The sequence below is a fragment of the Oryzias latipes genome, chromosome 2 (genome assembly GCF_053564925.1).
Source record: "Oryzias latipes strain Hd-rR chromosome 2, Olatipes_Hd-rR_3.1".
Lineage (NCBI taxonomy): Eukaryota > Metazoa > Chordata > Actinopteri > Beloniformes > Adrianichthyidae > Oryzias > Oryzias latipes.
The window spans coordinates 37,846,732-37,874,481 of record NC_136238.1 but is presented as its reverse complement, the minus strand read 5'-3'; the positions used below and the strand labels follow the sequence as shown (position 1 = coordinate 37,874,481).

Here is a 27,750-nt window from a genome sequence, read left to right as displayed (position 1 = left end):
TTGGATCAAAACATCAAACCTTCATCGCTGCCTCCAGAAAAACCAGCAAACAGACTGAGAGGAAGACACATTCCTCATCTAATGTCATCAGTTCAGATTCATCAACAGAAGCTGACAGTTTCACAGAGAGGACTCAGACCCTGCTGACCTGGGACTGACCGTGGAAAAACCACAGAAAAGGATCCTTAGTGTCAGTGGGGGGGGGGTTCATGACTCCCCGTGGAAAACAAGGGAGCAGATGAGAGAAAACATCCTCCAGAAAGCAGCTCCACACTCAGACTGAGTTTATAGAGGCTGACAGGACTGAGGTTCAGCCACAACAGTTGATAAAGGGGGATATCCCATGATGCACTGGGATCCTTTTCAGTCTTTGTGTAGATTCATCAGCCTGTTTTATTTCATGTTTGTGTTTTTTTTTCCTCTTCATTAATCTGTAATTTGAAAATCTGGAGTTCAAAATGTTTTTTTTTCTCAGCTTCAGGAAGCGACACAGAAATCTGACACGTTTTTCTGCAGCTGGAGATCCTAAATGTGTCTGGATGGAGGTCAAACATCTCTGATGGTTGAATCAAGGATTATTTTTCATTTCTTAGATGAATTTCTTTGTGGTTCTTCTGTTCTCCAGCACTTCTCTTTGTCCTTCTTGCTTCACCTCAGAGCTGCTGCTCCATATACTCAGACGATGAAGAAAACTGAATTTTATGTTTATTAAGACAAACTATTATGATCTAAACCAATCAAAGCTGCTGACAGAAATGTTTTCCATCCTGCAGGTTTACCTCAGGTTCCTCTCCTTTCTCTCACATTGTGGAAAGTGTTGAGTCACTTGAAAAACTTTCATCATCTATGTATATTTGTGCAAACATGAGTTCTAAAAAGAAAACTGGAGGGATTTTAAGGCAACAGAGAAGACAGGTTTGATGAACTTCTGCTCCCACAGTCGATGCAGCAGAGACAGAAACTGAAGCCTTCATCACATCACAGGCAGAGAAAGGAGGCAAAAACTTCTCATCTCCACTTTTATTTTCTGCTCCATTTTGTTGTCAAGACTCCAAATAAAAGTTTTCTTTTGTGTTTTGACAGGGAACAATACTACATTTGAAATAATATCACATATCCGTGAACTTCCTGCTCAGCCAAATGGTTGAAAACATTTTGAAAACATATATGATTAAAAACCTTGTTTTTATGTAATGTTTAGCCAAGGCAATAAGAAAAATGAAATAACTGTTTTTATTGATATTTTATCTTCGATGGGTTGTATAAAAAAATCGTTCTTGTGTCAAAAAAACATAAAGAAAATCCTGTCCTGATAAACAGAAACATTTTATAAAAGCTTGTAAATTAAAAACTAAACTCTGCAGAACACAGTCTCCCTGCTCTGCTCCATTCTGATCGTCCATAACTATGATTGATCCGCAGATGTCTTTGTTTTCCTGGTCTGAGCTGGAATCTGGATCCAAACTGGACAGATGGATGGATCTACATTGCTGCTGTTTTTGTTGTACTGCTGATGTTAGCTAGGGGGGCTGTAAGTTAGTGGGGGAGTTTGTACACAGATGGATGATGGGAAGAAAACAGTCTGAATCTGCATCAACAGTCCTGCCTCAGACGTGAATTACTAATGAACTTCTCTTGCTCTGGAGAAACTATGTCCTAGAACACGACACAATATTTTACCATATCTTTATTTTGTCTAAAAACTGCATCATTAAGTTTTTGTTGAACAGTAGCGTTTGAAAAAGCAGAAAGTGGCTTTGAAGATGGTCAGGAGAACTTCTTTGAAGAGGAGGACTTCTCCAAACATCCACAACCTTAGAGCAGTGCTTCTCAATTATTTTTTGCCAGGCCCCCCCTAGGAAAAGAAAATGTTTCGCGCCCCCCCTGACCTCCCCCCCCATAACCCCCCCCCACACACACACACACAGGTGACAATACATCAGGTCAGTATCTATAAAATTTGTATACCTAAAATTGTATCTTTTAACACTAACAAAAGAAAAAAGCAAAATAAATCCACTTTCAACAAATATTAACTTTATTTAGCCACAGAAACCCTGTTCTAGTCTAAAACAGAAAAGAAGCTGAAAGTACCTGAAATAAAAAAAATCTGTCATTCCTTATTTAAACTAGAAACATTTTGACCAACTGAACCATTTGATGCTGAAAAAAATAATTCAATCAATAAATAATATTGAATGTAAATTGATCTGAAACATTAACACAGCAGCACCAATATATTTAACGTTTTTAGTCTGAAGAAATAGGTAAAAACGTGCTGATTTTTTTTTTCTAAATGACGGATTGTTTATTTCTGATCTCATAAAAGTGCAGCTGTTTTCCTGCATTACCTGCTGTCTTTATGTCTGTCTGACACCAACTAAACCACAGGCAGACAAAGAAAACATGGATGGAAAATAAAGACACGTCATCAAAATGTCTACAATAGTTCATAAAGAATGACATTGTTAGCATGAGCTTAGGAATCTAAGGGCAGCGGTGATCTTGGGCAACAGGCAGCGGTAGCAGTGGTCCGCGTGCCCCGATTCCCCTGGCAGACAGGGCCCACACCACCCCTCCCCTTTCGTTCTCACTCGCGCAGCCGCGGACAGACAGAACAGACAATAGGAACCGAATAGTGGACCAGATTATTTTCCAAGCACTGAGCCGCTGTCACCGCTGCCCCCACGTTAAATTTGCGCACCGGACAAACCTGTGCCTAAAACCGCCACCACCGCGCGCCCCCCCTGGCATCGCTTCGTGCCCCCCCCCTGGGGGCGCGCCCCACTATTTGAGAAGCACTGCCTTAGAGGAAGTTTTCTGAGCATTCATAGAATGCTTTTCCAATGACTCATCATTTTCCACAAGAAGCTAATGAGTTTTTCCAAATGCATGCTGGATATTCTTAGTTCTAGCTTGGAAAGCACTTTGTGGGATTTCCCTGGAAAACCTGCTTTATCAATCATTTTGGCCTCTTTTTCTTCTTCTAAGTTCCAGCTTGGTGAGTGTGCAGGTAGCCATGGCAACCACTGTCCAGGTCAAAGGGAGGACCACGGCCATCCAGTCTCCAGGCTTTTGGATGGATTTGGATTTGATAAACATTTGTTTCCCACATTTTAATAGTAGGATTCAACACGGGACATATAGTGGATTGTAAGAATAGGAACAAAAACAGCAACAACAAAATAATCCTCCTCCCCTTAAAACATGCATTTGACTCTGAACAAGTCTAAAACAAATCCAAGCAAAGGCCAGCGCTGGGGCTCCTGCTAGTTTCTTTTAGAAGAGCCTGCCTCTTCCAAACATAGAATGTTCAACAACTAGAGCTAAAAATGTCTGTTGGTAGATTTCTGGATGTTGGCCGTATCCCAGCGAGCAAGGCCAAGTCAGCCCCAGATGGTTTCAAAGTGGACAGAAAATGTTTTTAGGAGTTTCTAGAACGTTCAACAACTAGAGCTAAATGAAACTAGTGCATGAAATGACAAAGAACTTCCTGTTTGAAAGGAATCTCATGATGGCTTCCACCTGTCTCTTTGCTTTTCCTTTCTTTTTTGGGTTTCTCCTCTTTGGGAGGTTACACAAAACTGCACTTTAACCCAGAAGGAAACAACAACCGCTCCACAATCCCTGAATCCCCTACAGCCTTTATCTAAACATTTACATTGACCATTATCACACATTTGATTGCATTTTCTCAGAAAAACAAGCACAACTTCCCGTTTGTTTGTGTGTGAAATGATTCCAAAAAGCCATGTGTCATCCTGGAGGGACTGGTTTCTCATCAATGCAGACCACCAAGTTTCTCTGGTTTCTGACTATTTGGTGGCTGGTAGGCCTTTTGGGATTTTTGTCAGGGAAAGAAGTGAACCTGGGCTCCAAATATTGGAAGACACTGATCTAAAAGTACTAGGACATCTGGAGAAAGCTCTAGTTCTGCTCCAACTCAGTCCAAAGCACTGAAGATAGATGGAGTTGGATTTGGGAGAGGACTGAGCTCATTCAGATGAAGAAAGAACAAGTCAACAGATGAAGAAGATTTCAGGAAGTTTCCCATTCAACAAGTTCAAGTTTCCAGAGAGCTAGTTTAGCATCCGTGTTCTGGACCAAACCACTGTCCCTCTGAAGGTCCAGACACAGAGAGGCCCAGAGTGACCCCCGTTTCTCCTTGTTGCTCTCTCCAGTGGCTGACTCCGCCCCTTAGGACGTCCCCCTGTGTGGATCAGTGGTCAGTGGGTTGGAACCTGCTGCAAATGCAGGCTCTGGTTCTAACTGCTGGATCAGAAGTGGAATGTGAGCTGTAGTGGTGTGTCTGCAGCTGGATGTGGAACACATGAGGGAGGGGTCAAAGGTCAATCTTTCTTCCAGACAAATGTTGTCAGTCTATTCTCCAACAATGCTCCAACATCTTCAAAGGTTTTTGGTCCCAAATCCAGAGTGGAGCTGGTAGGACGTGATCATTTCAGCCTCAGATTTGGGATCTGTCATCTCTCTGCCACCGTGACACCGAGTGATGAGTTCATGCTCCAAAGCGGCCCGATCGCTGGCTTTAGGGACTATTCCAAAAGCTTTCAATGATGGCGGGGAATGAACATTAGGAACAGATGACGGCTTGAAATGTCTGCTGTTGGTTTCTGATCCAGACAGAAATTCAATCAAATGTCTGTGAATCCATGATTTCCTTAGAATCTTTGACTCTAGATTCAGATCCATCTGGTTCAAAGGATGAAACTGCAGCTAAAAGTCTTTCAAAAGTCCAAATCCTCAAAGATGAAACAGAAAGTTCCTAGAAAGTCAAATGAAAAACAATCAGATTGTCTTAGATAAACCCGTTTGGAAGTTAAAGCATAGAAACAAAGAAAGTTCCAAAAGCTAAAAGCCTTAAATAAAGAAAAGTCCAAAGCAAAACAGAAATCCCACATTTGGATCAGTAAAGACATGAATTCTCCAGAAACATCCAGAAACAGCTCTGAGCAGCAGCCATGAAGGGACTGAGAACAGACGGACATCAAAGCAGAATCCAAGCAGCACCTTCATCCTGATGAAGCTCCGCCCTCTGACCTTCAGCAGTCATCTCCAGGCTCCGCCCCCAGTCTGTGACGGCTGGATGATGCTGTCCTCCACCTGCAGCTGGACCTGGATGTTCTCTCAGACCATGTGGCCTCATGGATCAGAAGGTTGAGGGTTCAAGTCCCTTCATGGTTGAAGTCAGACAGAAAGTGAAGAAGAGGGAACATTCAGAGCAGTTTCTGTGCTGTTTGCTTCCTCATGAGTCACGTCTAGATCAGGTCTGGATCCCAGTCAGAAAGTGATCAGGAAATCTGCAGATCAAACCTTCATTTACTGAAATGGAAAACATCAACTGACTTTCTACAGATTCTACTTCCATTCATCAAACTCCAACAGGAAGAAGATTTACAATCAATCAAATCTGTTGATTTCCTGACAAACGTTGTTTTCTCTTCCTGTTTGAATGTTTGATTGTTTTCAAACATGAAGAGAGTTTTTTTTCTGTTTTTAGCTTAAATTTCTGTTGAAATGTAAAGGTTCATTCAGAATTCCCCAGTGGCCTCATGTTGGAGGAGGGGCTTCATGAGATGCTGCTGGGGGCGGAGCTTGAACACACACCGCTTCCTGGAACCCAAACTCAGGCTAAGTGGAGGAAAAGTTGGGATTTCTGGTGTTTGTAAAGATCTGGAATGGTTTCCTCCCACAAAAAGGCCTTTTTCTAGTTTCCTGCAGATGAATTCTTTTCCTGCTGGGAGTTCTCATCTGGGTTTGCAGATTCTTAGTTGGAGGAAAACTTGGAGCAAATTCTTCCCAGAAAAAGGATTTTCTCTGGAGTGAATTGACATGAACAGAGTGAGTTTGGACTGAAAGCAGCAACAGGGAGGAGATGTTAGAGCTTCATCAGAAAACAGCTTTCTGGAGGAGTTGGAAGACGTCAACAGTCACAGTGATGGTGAGGAGGAGGAGCTAAGACTTCCAAAGTCAGAGCTAAAGATGGAGGAGCAGCAGGAGGAGGTTCTTCACTGAAGGAGAGCACAAGTCCAGCTTGTCAGTGCTTTGCTGATTGGCTAGTTGGATGTGTTCTTTGATGAGCTTTTCAATCTGACGTCTGCTTGGAGGACTGTTTTCATCCTTTTGGATGATTCCACTATTTGAACCAGACCTGGAACTAGAAGAGACTCAATGAGAACAGAAAGACAAGAAAGGATCCAAACCAAACTCTTCTTCTGTCTGACTTCAACCATGAAGGGACTTGAACCCTCAACCTTCTGATCCATGAAACTACCGGAGCATCACTAGAAGGACAGTTGGACTCCCCTCTGGAAAAAGAAGGCTTGAGCATGTTGACGTGACAAACTCCACATTTCTTCTCTTTGTCAGGAGTTGGGATCCTAAAATTGGTGTCATTCATTTTCTTTTCCACCTCATATGGAGCAGAAAACTGTGCCTGTAGGCTGGAAGCAGGCAAAGGCAACAACAGCAACACTTCCTCACCTGCACCTGTTGTTGTTTGTGTGTTGATCCACAAACACATGCTGTGAAGAGGAACCTGCAGTGAAGGCAGCCATGTTGGAGCCTCACACATGTTCTCATTAGGATCAAATGAACCAGTGTGTTTGAGACTGAAAGAAAGACTGAAGGACAAAGAAATATGAAGATTCATTAAGGATAAAATCCAGACTTTATTCATGTCTTCAGACAAAAAAGCTGCAGACATTTTACAGACACAATTGAGGTTTTTCAACACTTTTCTGAGCAGAAGATGCAGTTCTGGATACAGCCAGAAGGTGTCGCCCTTCTCATTTCTAATCCAAGTTCAAACTACAGACCTGACTGATTTGGTTTGGTTTTGGTTCTTTTAGCCATCATGTATGAAGACATCAGACCTAGAATTACAGAAAAAACATCAAAAATGTTTAACAAACTTATTTTAATAAATTAAAATGTATAATTTCTGTCTATTGGAAGTCATTTGAAGTGAAGCTGTGAAAGTGACCACATTTGTTCAACAACCTCATAGCAACAAGAAACAAAGCAGATTTCTCTCCAAAGAAGTTTTTTTCCTCCGTTTTCCATCCAAACAAAGACAAACAGATGTTCTGTTTGGCAGAAATGTGTTTCCACCCAGAGGAACCTGCAGCAGCTGCTGATCCATCAGAAGATTCTGGACCTGCAGAGACTTCCCACACAGCTGCCTCTGCCTCCAAAGAAGCTGCTGATCTGCATGGAGAGAGAGAGAGCTCCAAGTCTCTGCAACCAAAGCAAAGAAGCAACCAGAGAACAGAAGCACAGAGCTGAAGCAAACATCCCAGAACGTTTGCGATGGAACGCGGCGATGGAAGGAGGCGTTGCCTTGGGCGCTCCTGAGGGGATGCACGGGGGAGTAAAAAGGAGAAGGGCTGCTCGGCCGTCTTATGTTCTCTCTCTGAGTTTTGAATGAGGAAGTGTTTGCAGATGTGCCGTACTAACAGTTTGATCCAAGTGTTGAACCTTTCCTGCGCGGTGACTTCTCTTTCCCGACCGTAGTCAGAAAACACACGGGAGATTTCCTCGGGGTTCACTTTTCCGTTCTGAACCCTCAGCCTCCAGAAAGACTCCAAAACTTTTGGGCGAGACATCTTATTTTTAATTTACGGTTCTCCGACACTCCCCCGCTCCGCGCTCACAGGAGAGAGGGGGGGCTCTCTCCTTACACACACACACACGCAAGCACGCGTGCGCGCGCTCACACACACACTTGGTCCCCATCATACACGCCCCCCAAAGAAATAAACGGCTTCTAGCCTGTTCCATAGCAACGGTGTCCCGCTTCATTAGTTACCGTTTGCGTCCCGACCGGGACCGGTGTGGGTACCGGATGTTCTCGGGTTGCCGTATGTTCTCGGGGTCTTTTTTTTTTTTTTTTTTTTTTTTTTTAAATCAACTTTATTGCACATTATGTCATTTTACAAAGATGTACTTTTAGGTATGCAATAAAAACACAACTGCAAATATCAAATACACAACTGTAACAAACAGAAGAACAAGAATAGAAATAGAAATAAGCCAGGGGGTTAAACTCTACGAGAAAATACTGAAACTATCACATACAGACAATGTTCTGATTGCTTTTTGCTTCTCTGAATTTCGAATACTGCTGATATACTGATTTAATTCAGAAATGAATACAGTGAAACAAGGTTTTCTACCAGAAAATTTACATTTATGAACATGGAATTTAGCCAAAATTAGTAAAAGATTTAAAAGAAAAGCAGAGTCCTTTTGCATATTGTTTGATATTAGACCCAACAAGACATCTTTCCAAGATAAGACAAAACAAGAATCAATTTTATCATTAATAAAATCACATATCTTCTGCCAAAATACCTTCACTTTGGGACAATGCCAAAAAAGATGGATAACTGTTTCAGGGGAATTACAACCAAAACTACAGAGTGTGTCAATGTTTAATTTAAATCTGTTTTGAATAAACATTTTAGCTGGGTAAATTCTATGGATAAGCTTAAAAGAAACTTCTTTAACCTTATTAGTGATTAAAAATTTATTGGGTGTTTGCCAAACCTCCTTCCATGCAATGTCTTCAACAAACATGTTCCAATAAGACAAGCTACGACAGTGGCGGTTCTACACTAACTTACTCCCTGGGCGAGTAACCCCACCAGCGCCCCCCCCCCCCCCCCCCCCACACACATAAAAAATTTGACAACATCCTGCTGTGTTCCCTATCTTCTATTTAGCCATTTTACACAAAAAATGCATTAATTTTCTAGACTCGTATTACAGGGGGGTCAAACTCAGTCACACAGGGGCCTAAGTTAAAAACACGCTTAAGGTTTTGGGCCGAAGAAGATAAACATTTACTGATCACACTAAAGCTAAACTTTTAAACCTTTTAAACTGAACTTTTTGAACATAAATATGAATAAAAACAGGAACACAAGTTAAACCTTAAATAAGTTGTAATATTTTGTTCTCCATATAAATATATTCTGTCAAAATTATACAAATATGAACATGCTGCAGGACAAAAAGCAAAGAAAGCCTTGAAATATTAATAAGAAATTATATCAAATAATTCCATTTTTTTTGCTCTTTCATCATTTTTTAGAGAAATTTTTTTAGAGCTGGACTCCTGCTTCATTTTTAGCAATAATTTCTTAATGTGTCACGTCCTGTGTGTGTCTTTGTGAAGCATATCAGAGGGATTAGATCTAAAAAATAAAACTTATTGTGATTAATATGTTTAGGTCTTATAAAACATTAAAGACTAAATCTTAGAACTCATCAGTGGGATTACTCCAAAAATATTTGGCATTTCCCTAAATTTGTGCAACACCAACAGCAGAAATCCTCCAAAAAACCTCAATCCATAAAAAATGGTCTGATTTCATCCCCCCTCCCCCTCCCCTCCCCTCTGACACACGCGGCTCTGTCTCTATGACGGGAGGCGCAGCTGCGGCCCAGAGTTGATTGTTAGATAGAAAATGACTCCCAATCACCTGTTAGTGTGATTCAGCCAGCCACCGGCGAGTTGCGCTCCCCTCTCGAGTTTTTTGACTTATGTTCCAAAAATTACCGCAAAGAGGTGTGGCCGCAAGCATCTTGCAGCAGAGGGCGGTGGTCACGTGCGCATCGGGTCTGCTGTGTTGGAGCAAAGAATTGTGGGAAATAATCTCCATTGCCTGCTTTTTTCGAAATTGGGTTGAGCACGGGTGTTTGTTCTGCCTATTTCCTTTTCATGTGCCTGTTTTACGTTGTTTCACTCTGAGGTATTCTTTTTTTTTTTTTTTTTTTTTTTTTTGCACCATAAGTGTGAAGAGCAAATAGGAGGAAGACATTCTGAAGAGTCTGATGTGTCAAACATAAAGCATTAAGTGTCGGCTGCTGAAGCAATTTCAAATTAAAAGCTCCAAGCTCACTCTTTGAATAATAGTATGTAGCACATTAGGTGTAACGCCTCAGGCACGGCAAATGCCGCCCCCTATGTAGTGCCGCCCTGGGCGACCGCCCACATCGCCCATATCAAAAACCGCCACTGAGCTACGAGGTAGTGAAACAACGTTCGTTTGAAATAATGTTCGTATTGCTTTGTTGTTTTTCCTAGGATAACCGGTCAGACATATTTTCCCCAGGAGTATTTATGGGAGAGAGTAGAAAAGGCTCCTCAACATTAACTCTGTGTTGGAATTTAAACAGCATGCAGACACCAGAAGGAATAGCTCCAAACACTCTAGCATATTCTAAAGGGGGAACAGGGAAGTTAAATTTAGATAGGAATTCCTCATAAGTTAAAAGTAAGCCCTGGTTGTTAAATAATTGATACACAAAAATAATCTTATTTCGAAACCCATGTTCTATGAAGAGTGATTTACGTTTATATAAAATGTCCCTGTTATTCCAGATAGAATATTTGTGAGGTGAAAAGTTGTATTTGTATACAAGGGACCATGAAAGGAAGGCTTGGCGGTAAAATGCAGATAATTTTAGTGGGATTTTACATACATCATAATTACACATGAGAAAGAAATCAACACCACCAACTTTAGATAAAACATGAAGAGGTATAGTGTTCCAAATGGAGCTGGGATTTCTAAAAAGTTGTTTCAGCCAATTAATTTTAAATGTGTTATTCAAGGTAGAAAAATCGAGAAAATTGAGGCAACCTTTGTCATAGGAGTTCATGAGAACATTTTTTTTAAGTAATGGGTTCTATTTTTCCAGATGAAATTAAAAAGCATTTTGTCAATTTCTTTGATAATTTTATCATCAACATGTAAAGCCAAAGCTGCGTATGTTAAGCGGGAAATACCTTCTGCTTTGCTGAGTAAAATCCTTCCTCTCAAAGATAAATCTCTGGAGAGCCACTGATTCAATTTCCTTTGTGTTTTTTCTATTATTGGGTTAAAATTTAGGGAGCTTCTTGCATGTTGGTCTTTTGTTATTAAAATACCTAAATATTTCACTTCAGATTTAACTGGAAGATTATACAAAGTACTAGCAGCACCTTCTTTAATTGCCATTAATTCATATTTATTCACATTCAGACAAAGACCGGACGCCTTTGAAAATGTCCCAATAACGTCAAAAGCAACAGGAATTTGCTTTTCATTTTTTAGAAAAAGTGTAGTGTCATCTGCAAGTTGAGTAATAATTAGTTCTTTGTCAATGAGATTGATGCGTTCTACTGCACTAGATTTAATGTGATCTGTTAACAGTTGAGAAACTAAAAGGAAAAGATACGGAGAAACTGGACAACCTTGCCTAATTCCTCTCTCTAGATTAAATCTGGGAGAGGTGCCACCTGCTAATTTAATAGAGCTGTTACAGTTTTTGTATAATGCAACAATAGCTGAATAAAAGTATTCCCCAAAACCAAATTTTTGAAGACAATGAAAAATGAATTTATGTTCTACGGTATCAAATGCTTTGTAAAAATCCAAAAATAAAATAAAACCATTACCATTTATAATGTCTGGATGATTAAAAATGTCCAAAACTAGCCTGATACTATTCATTATTCTTCCTGACATAAAGCCTTGTAGTCAAATCTTAACATTGATGAGACACAGTGTAATGACGTCACAGCAGCTCTCAAAAAGTTTCCTCGATACATTTTTTTCTATTTTTCTTTTCTTTTCTTTATTATCTCCTGAATCAAAACTGTTTAAAAATATTGGAAGCTTTTTGGACCATATTGAGGTTCAGTTAAGCAGTTTATACGTTTCTTTTTAAAGGAAGTTCCTGCACGTGACCAGGAAGTAAACAGCACGAGGCGCTAGCTGCGTTAGCTTGTCAGCAGGCTAGCCGCGCTAGCTTGTGTTGAGAGGTCTGTGGTGTTTTGTTGGGACGTTTGTGAGTTTTTTTGGACAGAAAGGACGATACGTGGTTCGTGTGGGAACTCTCAGCATTTTCCAAAGTGTCGTAAATGAGTGAAGAAGTGTTGAACGGAAAGACAACGTGGATTGCTGTGATTGTGAGACTAGCAGATGATCGATCGGAGCTGCAGTGAAGAGGACGGCGGTGTTTGTGGGAGTTGGAGCTGAAGATCGGAGCAGGAACCATGTCTTCCCTTCAGTCTCTGAGAGAGTTGATCAGCGAGCGACTAGCTGCTGCTGCTGAAGAAATCTGCAGACTCTGTGAAGGAACCATCGTCCAGTACGAGCAGGAGCTCTGTCGTCAGCGCAGACTGCTGGATGTCATCTGGAAACCACAGCTGCAGCTACACCACATAGGTATGTGACCTTCATCAGAGAAACAGAGAAGAAGCCCTTTGAGCTTCATGCTTTTCTTTTTGGTGACCCGTCTGTCACTAAGTGGTGGTTCTTCACCAGGGTTGTCAAACTCATTTTCACTGAGGGCCACATCAGCATAGTGTCTGTCCTCAAAAGGCCAGATATAACTTATACATCTAACTAAATGTAATGAAAAAATAAAAGTAACTACTCCTTAATGTTAAATAACTCATTATTTATGTATTATAACTTTTAAAGTATCAATTACATAGAGAACATATGTTTGCTTGTTACGTAGCACATGGGTCACCAACCTTTTTGAGACCGAGGGCTATTTCATAGGCATATGAAGGGCGCCACTAAAAACCTCCTACCCCCCCCCCCCCCCCCCCGCCCAAAAAAAACCCCCCACACAATTTGCGGACATCCTTGTGTGTGCCCTATTTTTATTTGCTCATTTTACACACAAAAACATGCAGGAATTTTCTAGACTTGTATTACAGGGGGTGTCAAACTCAGTTGCAGAGGGGGCCTCAATCCAAAACACACTTTAGGTTGCGGGCCGAACAAGATAAACATTTATTGAACACACTAAAGCTAAAATTTTAAACCTTTAAAACTTTACCTTAATTTTAACCTTTGAAACATAAATGTAAATAAAAACAAACAGGAATATTAATCTGGAATTTTGGTCCTGTGTCTGTGTCTTTGGTCCTGTGTGTGTCTTTGGTCCTGTGTCTGTGTCTTGGGTCCTGTGTGTGTGTTTGGTCCTGTGTGTGTGTCTTTGGTCCTGTGTATTTGGTCCTGTGTCTGTGTCTTTGGTCCTGTGTGTGTTTGTTTGGTCCTGTGTGTGTCTTTGGTCCTGTGTCTGTGTCTTTGGTCCTGTGTGTGTGTCTTTGGTCCTGTGTGTGTGTCTTTGGTCCTGTGTGTGTGTTTGGTCCTGTGTCTGTGTCTTTGGTCCTGTGTGTGTGTTTGGTCCTGTGTGTGTGTTTGGTCCTGTGTGTGTATTTGGTCCTGTGTCTGTGTCTTGGGTCCTGTGTGTGTGTTTGGTCCTGTGTCTGTGTCTTTGGTCCTGTGTGTGTCTTTGGTCCTGTGTGTGTGTTTGGTCCTGTGTGTATGTTTGGTCCTGTGTCTGTGTCTTTGGTCCTGTGTGTGTCTTTGGTCCTGTGTGTGTGTTTGGTCCTGTGTGTGTCTTTGGTCCTGTGTATTTGGTCCTGTGTGTGTGTTTGGTCCTGTGTCTTTGGTCCTGTGCGTGTGTTTGGTCCTGTGTATTTGGTCCTGTGTGTGTGTTTGGTCCTGTGTCTTTGGTCCTGTGCGTGTGTTTGGTCCTGTGTCTTTGGTCCTGTGCGTGTGTTTGGTCCTGTGTAATTGGTCCTGTGTGTGTGATGTCCTGTGTGTGTCTTTTGTCCTGCGTGTGTGTCTCTGGTAGGGCTGGGCGATATGGCCTAAAAATAAAATCTCAGATTTTTTTAATTTCAATTTCCTATATCCCCCCCCCCTCCCCCCCACTTAAGGAAAGCAATAAGTACAAACGGCAGACAACTTAAAGCAAATGTTGCTTTTATTTAATCAAACACAAGACAAATGTAACCCCCATTTCTGGTATAATAAATAAATGAACACACTCTTGGAATCAAAGTTAAGTATAAGACTTTTCTTCTTACTCCCTTTTTGGACTTGTGTTTAAATAATTTTTGTCTTATTTTTTTTGTCTAATTTCGTTATTCCACACTTGTTTTCACTTGTCCAAAATAAAAAGGTTACTTACTTGCTTAAAGTCCCAGCTGTGTTTTCAGTCACACTTTGTAGTCTAGACTAAAAGGAGACAAACATTCACCTTGACAGTAGCATCATTTTCTAAAGGATTAACAATACAGCTCATATCTGGGGTCTAAGGCTTTAAAGAAATGAATAAACCCCGTCTTCTCCACGGAAAAGATGATGAAGCAGCAGGAGTCCCCCCCTGAGGCCGACTCCTCCAAAAACAAAATCCTACAGCGGCCGCGTCTCAAATTAATATATCGGTACAAGTAATAATTACAACGCAGTGTTTTTTATTAACAAATAACAGTAACAACCAACTATCTAACTAATAAACCAATTATACAGGTGTTGTAGAATGAGTATGTGTGTGTGTCAGGGCGCATGCGTGTGTAAGAGGACTAGGCGCGTGCGAGCCTTTGACTCCGATGGGCATTAGGCAGCGTGGGGGGGGTCTCTTCCTCCACATCTGTGGCAGTAAACCCAGACCAGTTCCATCAACAGATGATTTGATTCCTTTCTTGGGAACAAACTTCCCACTCTCACCAGTAGCCATGCTGTCGCTTGCTGCTTCGTGTGTCGATTGTCATGTTTAGGTCTCATAAAACTTTAAAAACTTAATTACAGAACTCATCAGTGGGATTACTCCAAAATATTTGCCATTTTCCTAATTTTGTACAACACCAACATTAAAAACCTCCAAAATCCTCAATACTTTCATAAAAAAAACGATCTATTGTTTATTTATGGTCTGAAAAAGTGCAGCTGTTTTCCAGCCAGCATTACCCAGGGCTCCAGACTGCGAGCAATTGGTCGCATTTTGCGACCAAAATTTGAGAGTGTGTGACTGAATTTTACATCCAGTCGCACATATGCGACCAGTTAATTTGCCTCCCCCACCCTACGTATTTTTTTATACATTAAACGTGGAAGGGGCACGTCAATGATCAATGAAATAATCAATGATACGCAAGCGCACACGCACGCAGGCAGACACACACACTCGCGCACATACTCATGAAACGTGAGCACGTACACTCTTGCGTGATGCCTGTGTGTGAGGCGGCCACTGCGTGTGAGAAGAATAGGGAAAGCCAGTTTAAGTGGCTAAAATGCGTGTAGAGGGAGGGGCCTACAGATAATCGACTGGCATAAACATCTGTGGGAAGGAAACGGAGACAAATATCACAACCTGATATGTGCGTCTGAGCTAGGGGTAAGCGAACTATTGATTCGTTCTTCCGACCTGGGGCTAGTGTACCAGTGCCAGAGTCTACAGCAGGGGTCTCAAACTCGCGGCCCGCAGGCTATTTGCGGCCCCCAAGATGATATTTTGCGGTCCCCGCCTTAATATGAAGGTTTAATGTTACTGCAGCCCGCCAGTTTGTATGAATGACACTTTTTCATTGTCGTGCGCGAAGCTGACCAACCAATCACAATGGGGTAAATGACTCTTGGGGGCGTGACAATGACAGGGTTTGAAAGCAGGAAACCTGACAGCCCCCTCCCCGGACCACATTAAGGAGTTCCTTACTTTCCTTTAGAAAGTATTTATTCGCTCGTAATTTTCTAAATACATGCAGTCCGTGCTGAACTTTTCTCTAGGTCACACAGACCCGGAGGAAGGTTCAAAAGTGCAGAATAAAATGTGACACTGAATTTGAAACAGCACATTGTAATTTCTGCATTTATTATTAAAGTATTTATTAGTAATACAGTGGAAATTAGTAGATTTGGTTAGAATGTTGATTTACAGTATGCGCCCCTAAATTTTCTGGTTGTGTCCCTAAAATTATCAGTTAGGGTCCACTGTGCTCCTAGTGAAAAAAGTTAGTCTGGAGCCCTGATTACCTGCTGTCTTTATTTATACGTTACTATCACCAACTAAACAACCGTAAAAATAAATGGATATGGAAAATACAGACAAGTATTAAAAATGTCTGCAATAGTTGGTGAAGAATGACATTATTAGAATGAGCTGAGTAATTTAAGCCAGCCGCTGATCCAGGTGTTCCACAATGGTCTCCGTGTGCCGTTTCACCTCGCAACCTGCACCCACTACCCCTCCCCTTGTCCTCTTCACGCACCTCTTTCTCAAAGGCGGGAACACCGATTCACAAGTTTCAGGCCGTTCCATCCTCTGCCATATATTTCATGATAGCAGAACTGAAGTGCATTAATTACTAAATAGCAAGCACTGAATCACCACCCTTTACTATCCAGGTAAGTACCGTTGTGCCCGAGTCTAAATTAAATATCCTCTTACTTAGTAGCGGCTCCACTTGACATGTCCGAATCTGCTCCCCGTGCCCCATGCTAAGCACAACCCCAGTTTGTCGAAAACGACACTCACATATGTTGGCAGTCTGTTATGTCTGTTAATTTTAAACACCCCCACCAACAGCCAAACAGCATTAAACTCACTTCTGCTCACAGCTCCCTCACTTCTGGTGAGCAATTGAACACACCCCAGATTCCCCACTTCCCATGAATCTTAAAAGCTGAAGGCGGGGCTAAACCCCAGATCGCCACAATATATTGATTTGCTATATGAGCAGTGCTATTTTTGGGGCACTCCCGTTAAATGATATTTACCCTTCCAATCATTTTTACATTCTCTCTTTAACTGGGATGGTGATCTTTGTGTCTTTTGTGGAAATTATGTAGAAACTGTGGAACATCTTTTCTTGGAATGTTTTCATGTAAAAGAGTTTTGGTCTTCTTTTCACAATTGGCTCAAATACAAAAATATCATCATTAGCCCTTTAAATTGGAATACAATTAAAATTCGATTACAATTTATTCACAGAAATCTGGACTTTCTGATTAATGCACTGATTGTAATTTCAAAGCATTTTATTGGGTGAAATCTCACATTAATGGATTACTCAACCGTCTCAACCTATTCTCTAAATCTTTACATTACATGAATCATAAGAATGCCCAGACATTGTGTAATTTATTTGATCTATTTCAACTTTTGTAATGGACCCTTATTTTTATGGATTATTTTTTTTAAGTTATATTTATTTTCAATTTTTTTTTGTCTACCCAATTGATAGTGATAGCTGTGGAAAACATTGATGATTTCATGATTGTGAGTTTTCCACAGATTTCAAAAATGTCCCACAGCTGCTCACAACAGAGGACACACTTTGGACTTGGTTATTACCTACAGCAGGGGTGGGCAATTACAGGCCTCGAGGGCCGGTGTGTCTGCATGATTTCCAGATAGTCTTGCCCTACTCATGGCTGATTACCTGGTTCAGGTGTGTCCAGCCAATAATCTTGCCCTACTCATGGCTGATTACCTGGTTCAGGTGTGTCCAGCCAATTAGAACATGCCAGAGCAGGGTATGCTGGAAAACATGCAGGAATGCAGACCTCAGTGCCCACCTCTGACCTACAGCCTGTCTGCTGGAGGGTCCAGTCTGTCCAGTTGTGTATTTTTGTGTACATCTTTCCAAAACTGTCCAGAAGCCACTTGTGTACACATTCCAATGTACACATCTGGAGCAGCTGCTTGTGCTGGTGGAACCACACCCCGGTGTGTTCAAGTCCCGGCTGTGCGCCATAAATGCAGATGCCAGTAACATGTGTCACACATGATCCATGAGTGTTCATTGATGTTTTTTTATCAGACACTACTGTGTGTTTGTTTCTGTCACCAGTGGAATCATCACTTTCCTTCTCTAGAACCAGAAGAACAAACTGGAAGAACAAAGTTTCAAGTTTTCTTCCCATCTGTTTGCACAAGGCAGAAAAAAGGCGGGAGTTCAACCATCACCCTGAAACAAAGTTCACCTTTAAACTGTGTCAATGTCAGATGGAGAAATAGAATAGAATGTAGAAGATTAGAAGAACTTAGAAATGGAACCTGTGTAAATCACTTAGCATTGAATTTTGATTAAATAATGACAATTTTGATTATTATTTTTTTATTTTAAATTAATGACACGTTTATTAAATAATATAATGGCATCTATATTTATTGCTTCCATTAGTCTCTTGTTGTCCTCCAGACTCCTCAGACATATTCATATTCCAATGATCACAGAGTTTATTGAAGCTTGACAAAACCCAAAAGTCCTGAAAACGTATAAAATGCTCCTTGTTGTGTTTGTGTCCCTGCAGTCCTCCCCCAGCATTGGATGACTGAAGAGGCAGATCAATGCAACCAGCAGAGGAACTTTAGAGTGGAACAGGAGGAACCAGAACCTCCACAGATTCAAGAGGAACAGGAGGAACCAGAACCTCCACAGATTAAAGAGGAACAGGAGGAAACAGAACCTCCACAGATTAAAGAGGAACTGCAGAGCTTTAATGTAACTGATAGTCAGGATGAAGAAGAAAACCAAAATGAAGAATCAACATCAACTACAGATGAAGAGACAGACCCACAGAACAGAGATCAGAGGAAGAGGAGGGACAGACGTCATGTCCAAAGTGTGGACAGCTCTCACATGTCAGCAGGTCAGTGTGACTCTGATCTTCATCTCCACACTATCGGTATGTTCACTTCAACAACGGTTCTATCTTGAGCTTCAAGCTCTCCAAACATGCAGTCCATCAACAGCGTGTCCTGGAAGAGTCTCTTCTGTCCCTTCCAGTTGAAAAGACAGAAGACATTGTTGGTCAGTGCAGCCGACAACATTCTTCAAATCACATGATCTTAGTTAGTCCCTCCAGCTAACGACAAACAGGAAACCTTAACAGATCAAAGAGAAAATTGTTGGCAGATAAAAAAGTACAATCTGTTTTGTCGTCTGTGGTTCTAAGTTTGTAGTTCAGTTCTTTTCAGCAGATTTCTCTGTCAAACCCAAAATCCCATCTAAACCTCTTTGATGTCTCCATGTCTCCAATTCCAGACATTCAGACAGATTCTATTTCCAAAACTACATTTCAAGCTAAAACCCAAAGACAGGGTCCTGCTCATGGATCTGCAGACAGAAAAGATTCAAACCTGAACACATCAGTGAAAAACTGCTTAGTGCCAGAATTGTTCTCCATCTTTTCTGGACTGATTCTTCCTCCAGTGCAGCTTCATCTTCATCAAACTGCTCCTCATTGGTGGGTGGAAACACAACAGGGAGGTTTTTCTGTGTCCAGTTCAGCTCCATGAATGTTCAGGCTGTTTAATGTCAGTGATTTCAGTTTAGAAAACTTCATCTCTGCTGAGATTTGCTTCACTTCCATAAGAACCTCAGCAGCATCAGGATCATTTTGTTGATGCTTTGTCTGTGGAATGACATTTCATACTAATAGCTTCAGTGGAAATCAAGAGTCTGGAACCTTTAACACTAAAAGAACCATTTGATCCAGTTTCTTCCAGACCAAAACCCAAAGAGAGCCACAAAGTTCCTCTTGACTGGTTAACAAAATACTTTTTATTTAATTTTTTTCTGGCTGTTAAGACAATCATTTATTAAATGTAGCTTTTAAAAATTTCCCAAAAATTAAATTATGACAGTGTTTTCAGAACTGTCATGAGATGAATTCTTTGTGTGATTAATGAATCATTAACTATTAAGTCATTTCATAAATCTATTTTTAATCTAACCTAATAATTGCTGTAAAAAGCCTGATTGAAAAGAGCTATTTATCTGAGGGCTACATGCTATGTATCCCATCATGCATCAGACTTGTCCCATAATGCAAGTCAGGTCCATAAATATTGGGACAGAGACTCATTGTCAGCATTTTTGAATTGGAATCTAAACGAACAAGATGTGTTCCTCCACGACTAATGTTTTTAGCACGTATTAGCTTAATGCTAAACCTTCTTCCAGCCAAGAAAGAAGCACTGGCCGCACAAATTTAAAAATTATGAGCGAGCAGGCCCCTAATAATAATCAGAACAGTAATAAAAGCACATTTAGAAGATCTTCTCCTGCAACTTCACGCTGATTTTGCTATTCCAGGACAGCTATAGCCCCATGAACAGCTCTAGCAGATTTCACCATGCTAAACTTTTGCCGTTTGCTGGTTGGGCTAACACCCACTGACATCATCGCCCCACATCCCTCCTGGAAATGCAAACTGGAATTGAGTTTTGAAACACTATTCGCAGAGTGGATGTGAAAACGAAAATCCCCTCTTTGCATTTTGGTTTTAATTATGACACAGAATAAGCGGTTTTAATGTAGAAAAAGAAAATGTATTTTGAACGATTGATTTTTATTTTTATTTTAATTTTGAGTCATTTGATTCAGTTACATTGTGAAAATGAAAAAGCATTTCTGTTAACCGATTATAATTGGTAACGCTTTCTTTTAGAGTACTTACAGTGTACTTAAGTGGTATTTACGTGGTACTTATTGTGTAACTACTGGGTACTTTCAGGGTACTTACATGGTTCTTTTTATGGAATTTACTGGGTACTTACATGGTACTTCAATAGGAAAATACTAAAATGAACTAACAAACTGACTAAGCTATACTGGCATCCCTGCCCTTAGACCCCCTTCGCGGTAAGGAAAAACTCCTAAAAAAACAGATTCCGGAAAAAACGAAGAAACCTCAGGGGTGCCCACATGAAGGAGGGATTCTCCCCCAGGAAGGACAGGCGATTTACCAGAACTCTTAGAGAATAATTAAATTATCTAACACAACAACTACATAGATAAAGTCCAGCAGACGAGCTTCATCCAGCCATGTTTGGGGGGGACAGTCAAAGGCGCGAGTCGAGCCGGAGACAGGAACCAGTGGCTGAGGCTGAGGTGGTTGAGCGGGTCGTCCAATGATTGAAGGGTTGGCGGTTCGATCCCCGCTCCCACCAGCCAAAATATCGTTGTGTCCTTGGGCAAGACACTTCACCCTCCTTGCCTCCAGTGTGGCTCCACTGGTGTGTTTATGTGCGAGAATGATCCCGGTGATGGTCAGAGGGGCCGTAGACAGGAACTGGCAGCCATGCCTCTGTCAGTCTGCCCCAGGGCAGCTGTGGCTACAACCGTAGCTACCATCACCAAGTATGAATGAGGAGTGAATGAATAATGGACACAATGTAAGCGCTTTGAGTGTCTTGAAAAGCGCAGATAAATCCAATCCATTATTATTATTACAGCCAGGTGTAGGAGCAGGAGCAGAGGTGAGGTACTCGGTCAGGTACAGAGCAGAGACGAGCCAGAGATGAGCCAGTACTCATCAGAGGCAGGATCCACAGCCAGGTGTAGGAACAGGAGCAAAGGCGAGGTAGACGGTCAGGAACTGGAGCACGGATGAGCCAACTGGAGTCTGGAAGCACTCCCACTCCCCAGGAGGGAAGAGGAAAAGAGGGACAGTACATGAATCGCACTGCACCAAACAGAGGCATGGAGAACTAAATGATAAATGATGATCAAAAATAGAGAAGAGAGGAAGGGTAGAAGTAGATGAGAAAAGAGGACAATTTAAGTCTGCACTCACATGTTTCATGGTATTTACCATAAATTTACCACAGAAACTACCCCTTAAGTACACTGAAACTGGACTGTAAAAGAAAGTCAGCCCTATTTCTACTCAACTACATGGTAATTTCAGTACTAAATACTGGGTATGTTCACTTGAATATTACTTGGTACTTACCATTTAAGTACACTAAAACTGGACTGTAAAAGCAATGGCGTTCGGGCCGCTGGCCGGCCAGTAGACAGAGACAGCCAGCTGATATTGTAGTTTGGGGTCGAATAGGAATAATAATATTCAGGGCTTGTCTTTTATTAACATACTCTTTAGCAGTCGCTTAACATTTGAAGGCTATTGGGCTACATGCTAACTACTACTGGATCATTTTTCCTGTTATTCATAGACACAGATGTGAGTAATAGTTGGATTTACAGTAGATACCTTCACATTTCTGTGTGTGTCTCATTACACTGCATTCAAGACAAGGAGGATGTTTAGAGATCAGATTTACTTATTTTAAAAAGCACAAAAGAATCGGTAATCACGTTCATTCACATCCTGGTATTCTCTCTGTCCATCTTGCTGCAAAAGCTGCTTTCTGCCGCTACTTTCGTGTCTCTGTGAGCATTCAATAGGGGTAAAAATAAAAGATAATCGATCTATTATTGTCTCGATGAAAATCAGAAAAAATATCATAAGATTAGGCTGGCTGCTACCGGACTGGCTGTGAGCAATATCCTGTCATGCATCACGCATACCCAAGATGCATTTCGACCAATCACCGTGTCCCTGTAACTGAAGTGTAACAACAAGACCAATGATTGCAAACCAGACAAGGCAGAGACACTTTTGTGATTGGCTACCCTTTTACTCAGACATAAGCAGCAGCACCTTAACTACATTGATCAAAGTCGCTTCAGCAAACATGACGAAGCAATGCACACCCTCAACACTAGGGGGAAGTATGCACCTCAACACATCCACAGTGTTACCAGAACTGGCGGTGTTGCAGGTAAAAATGGCTTTGGGCTGTTTTAGGGTCGGTTCTGCGTTAATTTGACACATGAACCCTCAAACTAGAAAAACAGAGTAGTCCATGTTTGCATCTTCTGCAGCAGACAGATTGTTTGTCTCTACGTGATCTTCTAATGTCAGCAAAGCTATGCAGATATCGCTGAAATTGATGTGGTTCCGTGGGCTCACCTGCTGGCCTGTTCTCCTCCCCTCCATTCCATTCATCCCCTCTGCCATATAATAAAACCTAGTTCGCCACTCCATTTTTGTGTCCGCGCTTGGATTCTACAAAGCTCCTCCGGTTTCACAACAGAAATATGTCATCTCTCTGACTGGAACACCACAGAGCGGGTATCTAGGAACACAAGTCGATTTCCAGGGATCAGCCAATGTTTAGATCCCACCCACTTTCACTGATTGACAGACAGACTCATTCTGCTGAAAAAAAATCTTCATGAAGTAAATAAGTCATTCTGAAAAACAGCAACATAAAAAAGCTACTTTGGAAAATATTGATTTAGAAATCAGTTTCTGAAAAAAAGAGATACAATTATAATAATATTCAACATGATTAATATTAACATTTAAAATTCTGTTTTAAAACAATGAACACGTTTTCAAAGCAAAATGAAATATATTTAATAATAAAATGGCTAATTTAAATTGAGCCATTTTTGTCAAATTGTTTCTGTCCATTTTTGACACATTTTTATCGTCTGCGCTGCCAGCAGCACCTCCAGGCTAACACGCACACATAAACACACCCACCAACACCACCACAGGCAAGTTTCTGACCCCGATTGATGGGGCCCCAGACCTCGGTCCTGGAGGTGATTTCTAAATAAAATGAATACAATAACAGACATGTGAATGTAACTTTATTAGCAGCATATTCCTAACATAACACAGCTGGTGTGCTGAAAGAAGCCTCAGAGAATTTCCAAACATTTATTATAGATGCCTGCATCTTTACAGTCAATAATGACAAGAATCTAAAACATTCTATTTGTTTTCAAACTGTTTTCCTTTTTGTAATTTCATATCAAAATAATTTGAGACAGAATGAGGTTAAAAGTACGTTTTCTGTTAATCCCTCCGTCCCCTTTCTAGTAAATCTGTCCTATTTATCTCAGAATGATTTAATTTGGGTATACAGTTATATAACATTGAAGACCTGTTTGTACCATTAATGAATTACTTATCTGTAATTTCATTTCCTTAAAAAAAACAAAGAAAAACTATATTCTATCTTTAATTGGTTCAGACTATTTATTGACTGAAACAGCTCTCCTCATAGGGGGGAGGTGTAGGGGGGCCTTTTTCAGCACAGTTTTATACTGTTGTGTTAAAGAAAACAAAACCCTTTTTTTATTAAAAGTTTTTTAATGTGCATATGCTGAATGATACTGCAATCATTTGTATTGATACTTAAGAATAAATAAAGTCACCATAGTATATAAAAGGACCTGTTCTTGTGTCCTTGCAGTCCTCCCCCAATGTTGGATGAATAAAGAGGAAGATCTCTGCATCCAGCAGAGGAACTTCAAAGTGGAACAGGAAGAACTGGAACCTTCACAGATTAAAGAGGAACCAGGGGAACTTTGCATCAGTCAGGATGAAGAGCAGCTTGATCTGAAGCAGGAGACTGATACCTTGATGGAGATTCCTACTTATGAGGAAGATGAGAACAGTGAGGCAGATCTAAACAATCAGCAGAGCTTTAATGTAACTGATAGTCAGGATGAAGAAGGAAACCAACATGAAGAATCAACATCAACTACAGATGAAGAGACAGACCCACAGAACAGAGATCAGAGGAAGAGAAGAGACAGAAGTCATGTCCAACCTGGGTCTGATAAAAGATATTGTGCATCTAAAAAATGTGGTAAAAAGTTTAGTGGGCAGCCTCAGTTGAAATTTCACTTAAGAACTCAAACAGGAAAGAAAACATTTTCTTGTAAAAACTGTGAAAAAAGTTTCAGTTATAAATCTAATATCAAAAAACACAGGACAACTCACACAGGCGAAAAGCCTTTTTCTTGTAAAGAATGTAAAAAAAGTTTTAGTCAAAAATCAATACTCAAAATACACATGAGAACTCACACAGGAGAAAAGCCCTTTTCTTGTAAAGAATGTAAAAAAAGTTTTAGTCAAATATCTCATCTCAACTCACACATGAGAACTCACACAGGAGAAAAGCCTTTTTCTTGTAAAGAATGTAAAAAAAGTTTTAGTCAAAAATCAAAACTCAAAATACACATGAGAATTCACACAGGAGAGAAGCCTTTTTCTTGTAAAGAATGTAAAAAAAGTTTTAATCAATTATCTCATCTCAAATCACACACGAGAACTCACACAGGAGAAAAGCCTTTTACTTGTAAAGAATGTGATAAACGTTTTAGTGAAAAATCAAAACTCAAAATACACATGAGAACTCACACAGGAGAAAGGCCTTTCCCTTGCAATAAATGTGATGCCAGTTTTAGTCGAAAATCTATTCTAAAAACACACATGAAAACTCATACAGGAGAGAGATAGTTTTTATGGCTGATAAATGGCTCAGTCATAAATGTAATTTAGTAAAATACATTAGAACACACACAGGTGAGAAGCTTTTCTTTTGTAACGAAAACATTTTTTTTTTTATAAAGGCTTTACAGAAAAATCTCAACTTCGAAAACAGAAAAACTTAGAGCAGAAAACTTGTACAGTATATGGGAAAATATTGTGTAAATGCCATTTGGTCGTTTTTTTTTTTTTTTTCGTTTTTGAAAGAAAGAACTTTATTTTTTTATATACAAAAAAGGAAAATGTTGGAATATTTCAAGCCTTAGTTTAATTTAGTGAATTTATTGTATAAGTTTAAATAAAACAATGTTCTTTGTCCAGGAAAAAAAAGAACATTCTAACAAATGTTTATATTAAAAACATTAGTGATCATGTTTAACCCTTGTGCTATCTTAGGCATTTTACCATTGGGAGTTGGGTCATCTAGACCCACTAGACAGTGCCCTTAACCATTTTTTTTCAATGATTTGTGATCTTCACTGGTGTCGATGGATTACATGAAATCTTTTCACCTTTATCCACCTTTGTCATGGTAGGGAGAACACGTCAATGGAAGGGTGGGGTCATCTAAGATAGCACAAGGGTTACAAAGTGTGTTGTGTCCTTCCTGCCAGCGACTGTTTCGGTATTGGAGGGGTAAATTATCTCAGTCAGACTGGAGGACTGATTGTATTTTGCACCATCCCACATTGCCAAAATTGCCTAAATCTTTTTCAGTGACTATGATGTTACTGTTTGATCAACCAGTAAAGTTCCCTGAGCTGAATCCAATAAATAAAATCTAGGATCTGTTAACAAGAGGAAGATGAAACACCAGGCCTAATGATAAAGACGACTTGAAGTCTGCTGTTAAATCAGCCTGAGCTTTCATTACATGTGCACCCCCCCAATCTGGTGGCCTCAATGACACACAGCCTTGATGTAATAATTCAGTTTAAAGGAGGCATTAACTACATTTTGTCCTGCCATTGCTTTTTATTATTTTAGACAAAACTTATTTAGTTGACCATTGTTGTAGTTTCTGCTAAGACAATGTTTATGTTGTGAAAGTGTGTACATTATTATGAGAAATGTTTTGTAAATATCTTTGATTTTTTGTCATAATTTCATTATTGTTTTAGACTAAAAGAAGGGACTGCAGTTTTTAATTTGTCAAGGCATGTGAGCTAGTAACCATTGAGTGAAAACAGATTTTCTTTTGAATCCACTAACTAATGGAATCACCATGAATCAGCAAATTCTGCAGCTCAGAAAAGCGGCTTGAATATGCAATGATTTAAAACAAAGTGTTGCAGAACTTTGAATATGGAAAAACTGTGGAGACCATTTTCATGTGAATCATCTTCTAAGCTGTTTGTCCCCTTTTGGGGTCATGAAGGCAGGGGACATCCTGCATCCAGTCTGTCACAGGGCCCATGCACTCTCACATTCACATCTAGGTACAATTTAGACCAACCAATTGATCTATGAAGCATGTTTTGGATGGAAGCTGGAGTCCCCAGAGGAAACTCAGACATGCACAGGGAGAACATGCAAACTCTACTGTTTTCAGATCCTCCAACCAGGACTTGAACCGAGGGCCTTCTTGCTTTGAGACAAGAGCGCTAACCACTGCACCACCGTGCAACGTGACAACAATTATGTTTATGTTTTTGTTATGATACTGCTGAATGTAACCAGAATGTTGATGGAAACTTGTTTAAAGTAACAAACCCCATTTCTTTCTTTTTTTTTATATCAATCTTTGTGTTTGTATCACTTTTGTTGATTTTGATCTTCGGTTCTAAATGATGCTGATTTAATACATATAATTTCAACTTTTTTAAACATCCTGTAAAAATAAATACCTATAGTAACTGTACAAACATATTCTATTAAAAAGCAAGAATCGTGGTTCGATCTGTGAGCCATTGAGCTTGATTCATAAATTGAATCGGATCGCCACCTAAGGAAAGATCCAGTCTTAGTAGAACCGCATTCCTACCATTTAGTGAGGAAAAGGTTTTCCTAAAAAAGTATGAAGGAAGAGGCAGATAAAGAACCAGACTGGTGTTTGTGTCTGGTGATTCCTGTTTTCTAGTAAACATTAGAACTGTTCCTCTGTTCTTTTTGGTTCTCAGTGTTCTGTTCCAATCTTACTGTGAAGAATAAAGTGGACGTGAACATCAGTCAGAAGTGTGGAGTCTTTCTCACAGTGTGGGTTTCTGCTCTTTGTTGGTTCTCTGCTGGATCCAAAGCTGGACTCTGTTCCAAAAAGCAGAGTATATGACGTTACCGGGGTAAGTTTAAGGGTAAATTAATTGATGTTCTACACTTTTGGTTCCAAATCTGCATGGAACTTTAAATATGAAGGACTGCATTCACTGTGAAACACGTATTTATTCAAAGACGTGAGCATAAAATGACTTTTAAGGAGAATAAATAATTAAACTTTTAGACTAGATGGAGACTGAAGCATTTTTCTTTTTAATATCTGTGAAAAATATCACATTTATCTAAAAATCAGAATCACACTTTAGAACAACTGTCCTGTTTTTATTGGACTAATGTTCACCATCTGCTGAGCAGAAATATCTAATGTTGAACTGAACTGTTTACTTTTTTTCACGAGTTTGTTCATAAAACACAATTTGTGTGCAGTAAAGACAGCCGTTATAAAGCCTTATATATCTTATAACAGGTTTAATAGTATAAAATATAACCAGTGTGTTTGTGACTGAAAGATAGAATGATGAGAGAATCTCCTCTCTGCTGTTTGGACACTTTGACCAGCAGAGGGCAGCAG

The 27,750-nt window shown here is 40.2% G+C and overlaps 1 long non-coding RNA gene across 1 annotated transcript; it reads left to right on the top strand.

Moving 5' to 3' along the window:
• Window positions 1-11,608: 11,608 nt before the first annotated feature.
• LOC144988197 (uncharacterized) lies at window positions 11,609-27,133 on the top strand. The gene is made up of 3 exons (XR_013652031.1): window positions 11,609-12,239; window positions 18,135-18,473; window positions 23,884-27,133. It is a non-coding gene; the product is annotated as an uncharacterized LOC144988197 (long non-coding RNA).
• The last annotated feature ends 617 nt before the right edge of the window (window positions 27,134-27,750 follow it).